The 8,741-nt window shown below is 49.6% G+C and overlaps 1 long non-coding RNA gene across 1 annotated transcript; it reads right to left on the bottom strand.

Annotated features, from left to right (window-relative positions):
- Nucleotides 1-1,844: 1,844 nt before the first annotated feature.
- LOC104681882 lies at nt 1,845-8,706 on the bottom strand. The gene is made up of 3 exons (XR_750626.2): nt 8,606-8,706; nt 6,469-8,504; nt 1,845-4,380 (listed from the first exon to the last, which is right to left on the bottom strand). It is a non-coding gene; the product is annotated as an uncharacterized LOC104681882 (long non-coding RNA).
- Nucleotides 8,707-8,741: the final 35 nt, after the last annotated feature.

Here is an 8,741-nt window from a genome sequence, read left to right as displayed (position 1 = left end):
TGAAGGCTCAAGGGACCCTGTTCTTTGGCTTTTTTACACAACCCCCTACAATCCCCCCTGAAAAAATGGAAGAACTGGAAATGGTGGAAGAGGATATTCTAGCAAATGCCTTGAAATCCTTCACTGAGACATTAGCCATCTCTTATCACTCACAGAAGTGTTTCCCCAAAGGGGTATAAGGGCTATGACTCCTTCTGTGCTCCCACCAATCACCTAATGACTGGATAAACCTCAGGTAGGAAGACTCCCTTATGTTTTATTTAATCAGCTACAGACTATTAAAGTAGCAGGGGGTAAGGGCTAGGGGAAGAAAGGACTGTAGCTGGGCTAACCAGACTTAACTTCAGAAAAACTGAGATCAGGATCATATCACAAGTGAACCTGGGATCCAAGGGCCTGGATCAGTCCAGGTTCCACACTGAGTTCCAATGGGCTGCTGTGTGTGCTTGGAGCACAGCTGATTCCTTAATCCTTTCAACCTGAGACAGACAGACACACACACACACACACACACACACACACACACGCACACCACGATCCAGAAAGTCCCCTCCCAGCTCACCTGGTTAGGCCCACACTGGACCCCTGGCTGGATTCCACACCCCCAGCCAATCAACTCTGCTCTGCTCCCAGCAGAAATCACACGGACTTCTATTCCTCAGGGTGACAAACGAGTCTGCTTGCTCTCGGTGACATCAAATTACTTTGCACCAGCCTAGGGTCCCATGACCTGACATAACCTCACATTAGATCCTAGAAATGTAAAGAAATATGGCCTTTTAAAAAGTGGCTGAGAGCAGGTAATTGCTAGCAGGCTTGAAGGGTTGTCCCAAGCTCAGCTCTCGACCTCTGCCTCCGAAGCTGATAGCAGCAGGAATTCACGTGTTTGGACTCTCTATGGGGAGAAGGTCGAGCCTGCATTTAACTCCGGACAATAATCAGATTCTCAAAGGTTGTTTTTGAGCAGTTACAGAAATCACAGGGAGGCTTGGGACCTAAAAGGCAAGGAAGACTCAACAGCGGCACCACCCCCACTAACCCCCAAGCCAGGCTTCCGCAAAGAACAGGCTTCAGCAGAGAATGGGCTTCTGCTGAGCTTTAAAAACAGGCCATCTTTAAGCTGCTGTAGCTTAAATTTTTGTGGAGAATTACAGTTTCATTGCTTCTTATTCTTCTCCCTCCCATCTCTCCCTTCCTCTTTGTCTCCTGGCTTGTCTGTGGCTTCTCTCTTCCCCTCTCCCTCTTCCTCAGAATTGTTTGACTTCTGCAGTCCCCACCCTTACCCTGACCCAAGCCCTCACCCCTGTGGTGAACTCCATCTTAGGATCAAGAGACATAGGATCCATAAACCAACCACTGTGCCCAAGGCTTGGTAGGAGTCGATCTTGCTGATACCCCACAGACAGTGGGCAGAGAGCTCATGGCTTCTGCAACATACAGTTGGAGTCATTCGAGATTATTGTAAAATATGTACACACACTTTCTTCTCTTTTTAAATTTACATACCCCTTATGAGTTTCATCAAATAGCTCTTTTCTAATACCATGAGAATTTATATACTTAGTGTAAAAGCATCCCAGATATTTAATCACTACTCAGAAAAATTAAGAAACCATAAACAACCCAAATACAAAATACTGCCATAGAAAAGATGATCAGTATCCACTCAGGCAAGTGGGGTCAGAATTTATTAAGCAGCCGGGTAGTGTAAAAGTTGTCAAATTCAACAGTGTGCTATTTTCTGTTTTTACCGTTTTGCTTTCTGAAGTTGCCAAGGCTTTCAGTTAAGTCACTTTCAGAGTTTGATGGGGAGAATCATGCTCATTGTAAATTAGACTACCAGATTAAAACAAAAGAAACCATAACACATTTATTCATTCTTTTTTAAAAAAAATCCCTTATTGCTAGGGGGATATTTTCAATGCTCGGCATTGAATTTCTTTCTGAAAACTGCAGTTGTTCTGATGAGCCATCAATTCAGTGCAAACTTTCCTAGTTTAATCATTAGAAATTTCTTTTGAGTTTCTACCAGGGGAGGAGTTGTGCTGAAATGGAATATAGTCATTTACCCACTAATAAGTGAATACATGTCAATTTAGGACACACTAAGGACTGAGGTATGTTTTTTGTGTTCCCCCATAATTCTGACACAGCAACAGAAATTTTCTATTAAAGGACGATTCACTCATATAAAAAGGTAACATAAATCTTCCTCTTTCATATGTAATTTTTAGAAAGACGAGACAAGATTTTTAGGCAAGATGGGTCTACCTCTCAAACCCCTCTTTTGTCCAGCTTACTCCTGGGTGAACCCTCAAGTTTTTTCTAGAGTTTCATTGCAATAACCCCATTTCAAGTCCTTTTGCTCAATCTTGAAATATAACAGATCTTCGAAATCTTATGGTGGGGGTGAAATGATGTGATGCTATCTGGGATTTACTTCAAAATACTAAAGAGAGAGAGAGAGAGGAAGTGGATAATAAAACATTTGAAGATGAAATTATAATAGGGGTCAAAACTAGGAGCTGGGTACATAGGGGTTTGTTATGCTTATGTGTGTGTTTGACAAAGTCCATAATAAAAGGATTTAAAAAAAAAAAAACTGTGTGGGGCAAAGGTGGAAAAACTATCCCTGCCAAAGGGCTACCAAAAAACAAAAAAGTGGTCTGTTGGTTAGCACCTGTAGTTGCCCATTCCTAATTCTTGATTTCCAGAAACAGAAAACGACCATACTCCCTTTTCATTTCTCTGGAGTCAGCGGCCAACCCTGATGCTTTCTTTCCGGTCAACTCCCTCTCCCAACCCATAAACTGAATATCTAAACCCAAGGTTGGGGGCTGATTAATGGAGCTTCCGTACTCAGCTCCCCTCACCAGAGTGTAAATACCCATAAAAACTAATATCAGAAGTTCGTACTGAGCGCTTCGTTTCCCTGAGAGCTGGGCGGAATGGGGCTAGAGCCGCGGGACAAAGGAACCGCGGCTCCTCCTTGAACAGTGCCGGGTGCTCTAAACTCGCTCAGCGAAGGTCCCTGGAGCCGGATGGAGGTTCTGGGGAGGACATGTGAACCGGGCAACGCCAGTCCACGACTCACCTTCCACGGGGGACAGGTGTATTTACAAAGCCACAGGAGAGGGAATGGTGAGTGGTCGGAAAAGTGAGTTAGGAGATGCGCCAGCGAAGTAGGTCACCAGGCTGGTCCGACAGGGTGAATTTTTTTTCGTAGGGCTGGTTATGATGCCTGTATTTCACCCACATTACATTGGATGTGCACATTCACTCTGTGTGTATACGCACGTTTGATGCGTGAATGTGCGTGCATATCGAGGCACACACATCGTTATAATTACAGCATATAACGTGCCCATAAAACTCTGATCACACCTCAGTGTGTACTTGAAGGGGTCCTGAGTTCCCCTTCCTTGTCGCTGCGCTGGTGAATTTCCTTCCCTCCGTCGCGTTGTGCAATAAGAATTCGCAGCTGGGAACAGGGCCGTGGGAGTTCTTAGGAGTCTAGGGCGAGATGGACCCCCGCGGGCGCAGGCCGCCTGGCTGCCTGCGCCGCTTTCTCAGCGAGAAAGCCGAGCCCGGCTTTCGTTCAAACCCCCTACTTCCTTCAAACGCTCGAAGTCTTCAGTGTATTTGTTGACTTAAAGAATGCACTGCCCAGTCCTGGTTTCCTGTTTTGTTGCGAGCGTAAGCATCAAGCTAGGGTGGGGGTGGGCGCCCGAGGGTAAAATTCCTTTGGGCCAGTGGCAGAGTCGGGTACAGAGACCCCTCGTCCTCTTCACGTCGCAGCCGGACGGAATTCTCCGGGCCGTCCCGCGCTCGCCCAGCGCCCCGGCTGAGTGACCCGCAGGTCACTCCTTGGGTGGCACGGGCCCCACAGTCCAGCAAGCCGGTGTCCCCCGCGGGCTGGCCGCGCACTGCGAGAAGGCATTTCCTCCTTCCGGCCGAGCCCTTCTCCAAGCTCCCTCTGCTTCTAACGCACGCTCCGGTCCTTTACGCGAAGTCTGTCTTCAGCTCCAGTGAAGAGCGATCAGTGGGACTGTCGGAGGAAAGAGCTCTTCCACCACCGCCGCCGCTGCCACGGCCGCCGCCGGCTTCGAAGTCACCTAGGCCTCCCAGAGCCGAGTTTTGGAGGCCGGAGTTTGCGCCAACTCTGGGGAGTCCAGGCACGGCTGGCCAAGGCTTTGCAGTGGAGGATGCTACTCATGGGAGTCTGGAACCTGGTTGTTCTGAAATGGTGTGTGTCGGGTGGAGATCTCCTTGCTCAGGGACTCTCTGGGGGAAACAGGGCAGGGCTGTACTCAAATTGGAGTTTTCCTTGAGCTCCTGCCGTATTTTCTGAGGCCCTGTGCACTAGTGGCTTTGTGGTACCTGGAAACAAACAAACAAACAAAAAAGAACTCTGCAGGCAGCAGGAGAGCTGCTCCTCCAAAAATCTGCTGTCCTTGAGATCCACCCCATGAAGGGATCTTAAAGGCAAAGTGCGGGTCCCTGTGGATCTTCCTGGACCTTGCACTTCCACTTTCACCATGTTAACATTTGGTCACCAGAGTGACCGTAGCCCAAAACTATCCCCACAGCCTCAAGCCTTTTACTGCCGTATTATTGTTTCACATGCACAAAAATCTAGAACAAAAGCTTGAGTGAGTGACTCAATGTGCCATTTCCCTGTCCACTGGCTAACTTCAACCCAGATCTCAGGACCTACCAACCCTTTCCCCTTAAGAAAGAGGGTACAGCTTCCACCTGATGGGGACACTCAAAATTCCCTCCGTAAGCAGAGCAGTCCCCCACTTGCTCCTTTCCCAAATGATCTGCTCAAGTTTGGCTTCAGAGGTGCTACACTGTTTGAAGATTTTGTCTTTTCTCTTTCTCTCTCCTCAGCCCCTCAACCAGTTTTTCCTCTGGATCTTTCTTCCTTTGCCATTATCTCTGTGCCCCAGCCCACCTAGGGTGGGAGAGAGTGGGTTAAGATGTTCTGCAAAAGTGGCTTGTAAAGCTGCTTGGATACATTAAAAGCACATGAATATCCTGAAATACAAAGTGTCTTTAGAACCAACCAAGGAATGTTTATCCTAATGCTGGATGAATACAAAGAAATGGTGCCAGGGAGCAGTGCTGACAGCCTCCTTGGAGTTAAAGTGAGAGCAGGTAAATTTCATTTGCTAATGAAAATCAAACTCGATTAAAACCTGGTTTCCCTTTGTCCTTTTCTCCTCCAACGCTGGGAGCCCAGAGCCCCGTGGACCAGGCTGGCATCCAGTCCCCCAACCAGAAAAACCTAGCCACAGTCTTTTTCTTCAGTGAGAAGCTTTTGGGCAACCAAACCCTGCAGGGCACCCTGGCCTACCCCAGGAGGTAAGAAGCCTTGTCAGCCAAGGCATTTTGGAACACTGAGAAATGCTCTGGTAATTCCTTAAACAAAGGCCGTGCTGCAGAAACTACCCTCCAGTTCTTCCTGCGCTGCCCTCTCAGGGCTCCTCCGGGGAAATCGGTGCACCACGCAGTACCTGGGAAGTGACTGCAGCCTCTCCCACCTCTCCCACCTCTACTCATGCAGCACTCTGCTTGGCTGTCATGCCTAAGGTGCCACCGCTGCCGGCCGATCCTAGTGGGTGCCCTGGCTTCCCCAGTCTAACCCATAAGGAGTCTGAGAATATGAAATTGTCAGGTTGATGGTGCCTCTATGCAATCCTATAGGAATTCTTGAGCCTGGAGAACAAAAAATCAGAGGGACAGACAGCTCAGAAGGTCAGGACCCATTACTTTGGCAGGCAAGCAAATCTTGACCTTGCCATTGGGAAAAGAGGAAGAATGCTAGGAGGGTCTGTGCTTGCTTCCCAGAGCACACTTGCCTTAATTTTCCTCCAACCTTTCTTTTGCCACAGCAAGTCAATTTGTTGGCTGCCTGGCAGGGAAAGAAATTATATTGGGAACCATTAAGAAATGTCTTATCTCCCTCAGCAGAAGACAGGGAAGGAAGATTATTCTTGCTTAAAAGCGAGTAGAAATTCTGAAACTCAGACCCAAAATTATTCAGAGCTTGTTCTCCTTCTACAAACCACCTCCACTGATTGGTGGCTACAACTCAATACTGACAGGACATGCAGACATTTGAAAACAGTGGGGGCATGCCAGGATGCCATGGACATGTCTGGTAGAAAAATAAAATATATATTGAGATCCAAGACAAGAAGAGAACAAGCAGGGTGCGTTCTTCTAAGTAAGCACGTTTTGAGAGGGATTTTTTTGTTTTGTTTTTGTGGTTGTTGTTGTTATTGTTTTAACATGGGGGAACTAAGAAAAGCCCAGATAAATTTGATCACTAAAGGTGCACCACAAATCTCAATAATTCAGGCCCCAAGCTCTTTCTTGGCGAGAGCGCCACATTTAAGGAGCAAAGCTTAATTTGAGACACAATCCAAAGCCTTCCCCCAGCACCATCCCTCCCAGACAAACCTGCTTGTGGCTCCTCGGCCGACAAGATGAAATCTTGTCTCACCAATTTTGGTGAGGAGGGACCCAGTCGTCTGTGGAGCTGAGGCCCTTTCTCTGTGCGCAGGGTTCGGGGCTCCGGTGAAGTGGAAGAGGGAGGGAAGAATGTGGAGCCGGCCTTGGCCGCGGTGTGCACCGGCAGCTGCGCTATGGCCAGAGGTGAGCTGGCACAGGCGCAGGCTAGTGGGGGCTCCCCAAGCTGTGTTTTCGTTTTTCCGGGTCTGGCTGGAAAACCGAAGACGCTCAAAGCCCTAGCTGAGTAGGGCGGAGGCAGAGAAGAGTCGGTAAACACCGCCCCAAAAACCCCACGAAGGCACCAAAAAATTCTGGGCAGCCGAACTGAGTCAGAGCTGAGAACTTTAAAAAGAGAGAGAAAATTAAGCGTGAGGGCATGTGGGCAATGGGCCTTTTGCTGCTGCCTGGGTCTCCACGCTTGCATGGCAGTTCTCATGCTGGCTAGACTGCAACTTTCAACTTGACCTTGGCCTCCAGCCGTGTCTGACCCGTATGTAAAACCGCCTTCAAGTCCCCAGGAACAGGGGCCTCGAACCCTACTCTGTCTCTTTGTCACTGTGAGTTTTACAATGCCACTTGGAGGGAGGAAGGGGGGTGGTGAAAGGGCCAGAAAGTAACAGAAAAGGCAAGTCCCTACAGAAGCTAGTTCCTGAGTCTGCAAATGACCAGTCAGGGAGAAGGTAAACTGGGGGCAAATCAATATTTACCCAGAACTGCTAAAAAGTCAAGAAGGAAAGGGCACACTTGGAAGGGGGGGTGGTGGCTGGTGTGGTGGTCATAGAAGGTTTTATTGGGCGACACTTACATTGGTCAGGACAAACCCAGGATCAGGACAGATAAAAGCCCAAGCCCAGCCACATTGGTCTGGACCCTGCAGGAAGACCAGGGGCCTTAGAGAGCAGATGGTGGGGTGTGTGTGTGTGTGGGGGGGGGGGGGGGAGTGGTATGCTTGCTGCTCTGAGTTTAGGGCTGAGTGTGCAAGCTAGGAGCAGACGACAGGTCCAAGCCTGGCTTCTCACTAGTCAGCCTAGGGTGAAAAAGAATCCAGCACTCTCCCCAGCACTATTCCGGTAATGTGCCCACTTTCACTTTGAACGCTTGTTCCTCTTCTAGGCATCTCACCAGCTCACAGTAGTGAATCAGGAAGTGGAAGTATGTGACCCTAAAGCAGCAGGACCCCCAGAGCCCCTCGTCAAAACATGGCAGCTGCAAGAGGGGTCGCTGCTTGGTTCTTCAGCACTAACGCCCTGCCATGCTACCAATAAAAGGTTGCATTTCCCAGGCACAGAGGAAAGGCTTCTTGGGCTGGTTCTTGGGCAAAGAAGGATTAGGCATCCTCTGCAGGCTGGAGATCCTACTTGAGGGGAAGGCAGGAAGTGGCCCCAAAGAGCCCCTTTTTCTTGTCCCAAAATAGAGTGAAACAGTGGGTTCCCAGGTTCCTGGAGAGTCAGGTCCGGTCCACAAAGAAGCTGGAGGCGTTAGGGCCCAGAAGGGGGGCTTGAGTCCCACCCAGAAGCCCAGCTGGGGCTTGTTCCTCTTAAGCCCCTTCCAGAACAAGCCAGCCACACTGGCAAGGTGGGAGCATGGATGAATGGTGCACACGGATCGCTCACTCTATCTCAGAGTCTCTGGAGGAGGAAGCGTTGTTACAGGGTCAGAGCAAGGAACAGGCTGTATACCTAAGTGTGTGAATGCGAGTGAGTGTGTCAGTGTACACGGTGTTTGTGTGTGTGATGAGTCGTTCTGAGTCTATGGGTCTAAATGCAAACATATGAAATTGCTCACTAACAGTGTGGAGAGGGAAGGGATAGGGGCTTCTAAATGCAGTCCAAGCCTCCAGTGGAATGTCCTAGGATATCCGCAGGAACCCACAAGCAGCAAACACCCTGCCACTGTTTCCCTGGAAAGAGCAAAATCGCAACTCCATGGAAGCCGAAGGCGCCGATGTCCGTCCTAGGGTCTCACTGCAGATTACGCGCTGGTTCCTGGAAAGAAAACAGCCCCAGAGGCCCCAAGAAACACCCATTCTGAGCTAGGCTGGTCTCGTCCTCCCCACTCTCCCATCCCTGACGGCCGGCAGAATTACCTGACCTGTCCCCACCGCTCCAGATCGCAACCCAATCGCGAGCCCACCTCCCCTCCCCGCCTGGTTGCGCGGGTCTGGGCCCCACTGGGATAAAGGGAGGGAAGGGGGGCGGAGATGGGGCCGCCCTCCCTTCCCT

This window comes from Rhinopithecus roxellana, chromosome 6, assembly GCF_007565055.1.
Source record: "Rhinopithecus roxellana isolate Shanxi Qingling chromosome 6, ASM756505v1, whole genome shotgun sequence".
In the NCBI taxonomy this organism is placed as follows: Eukaryota; Metazoa; Chordata; class Mammalia; order Primates; family Cercopithecidae; genus Rhinopithecus; species Rhinopithecus roxellana.
This window is presented reverse-complemented; position numbering and strand designations above follow the sequence as displayed.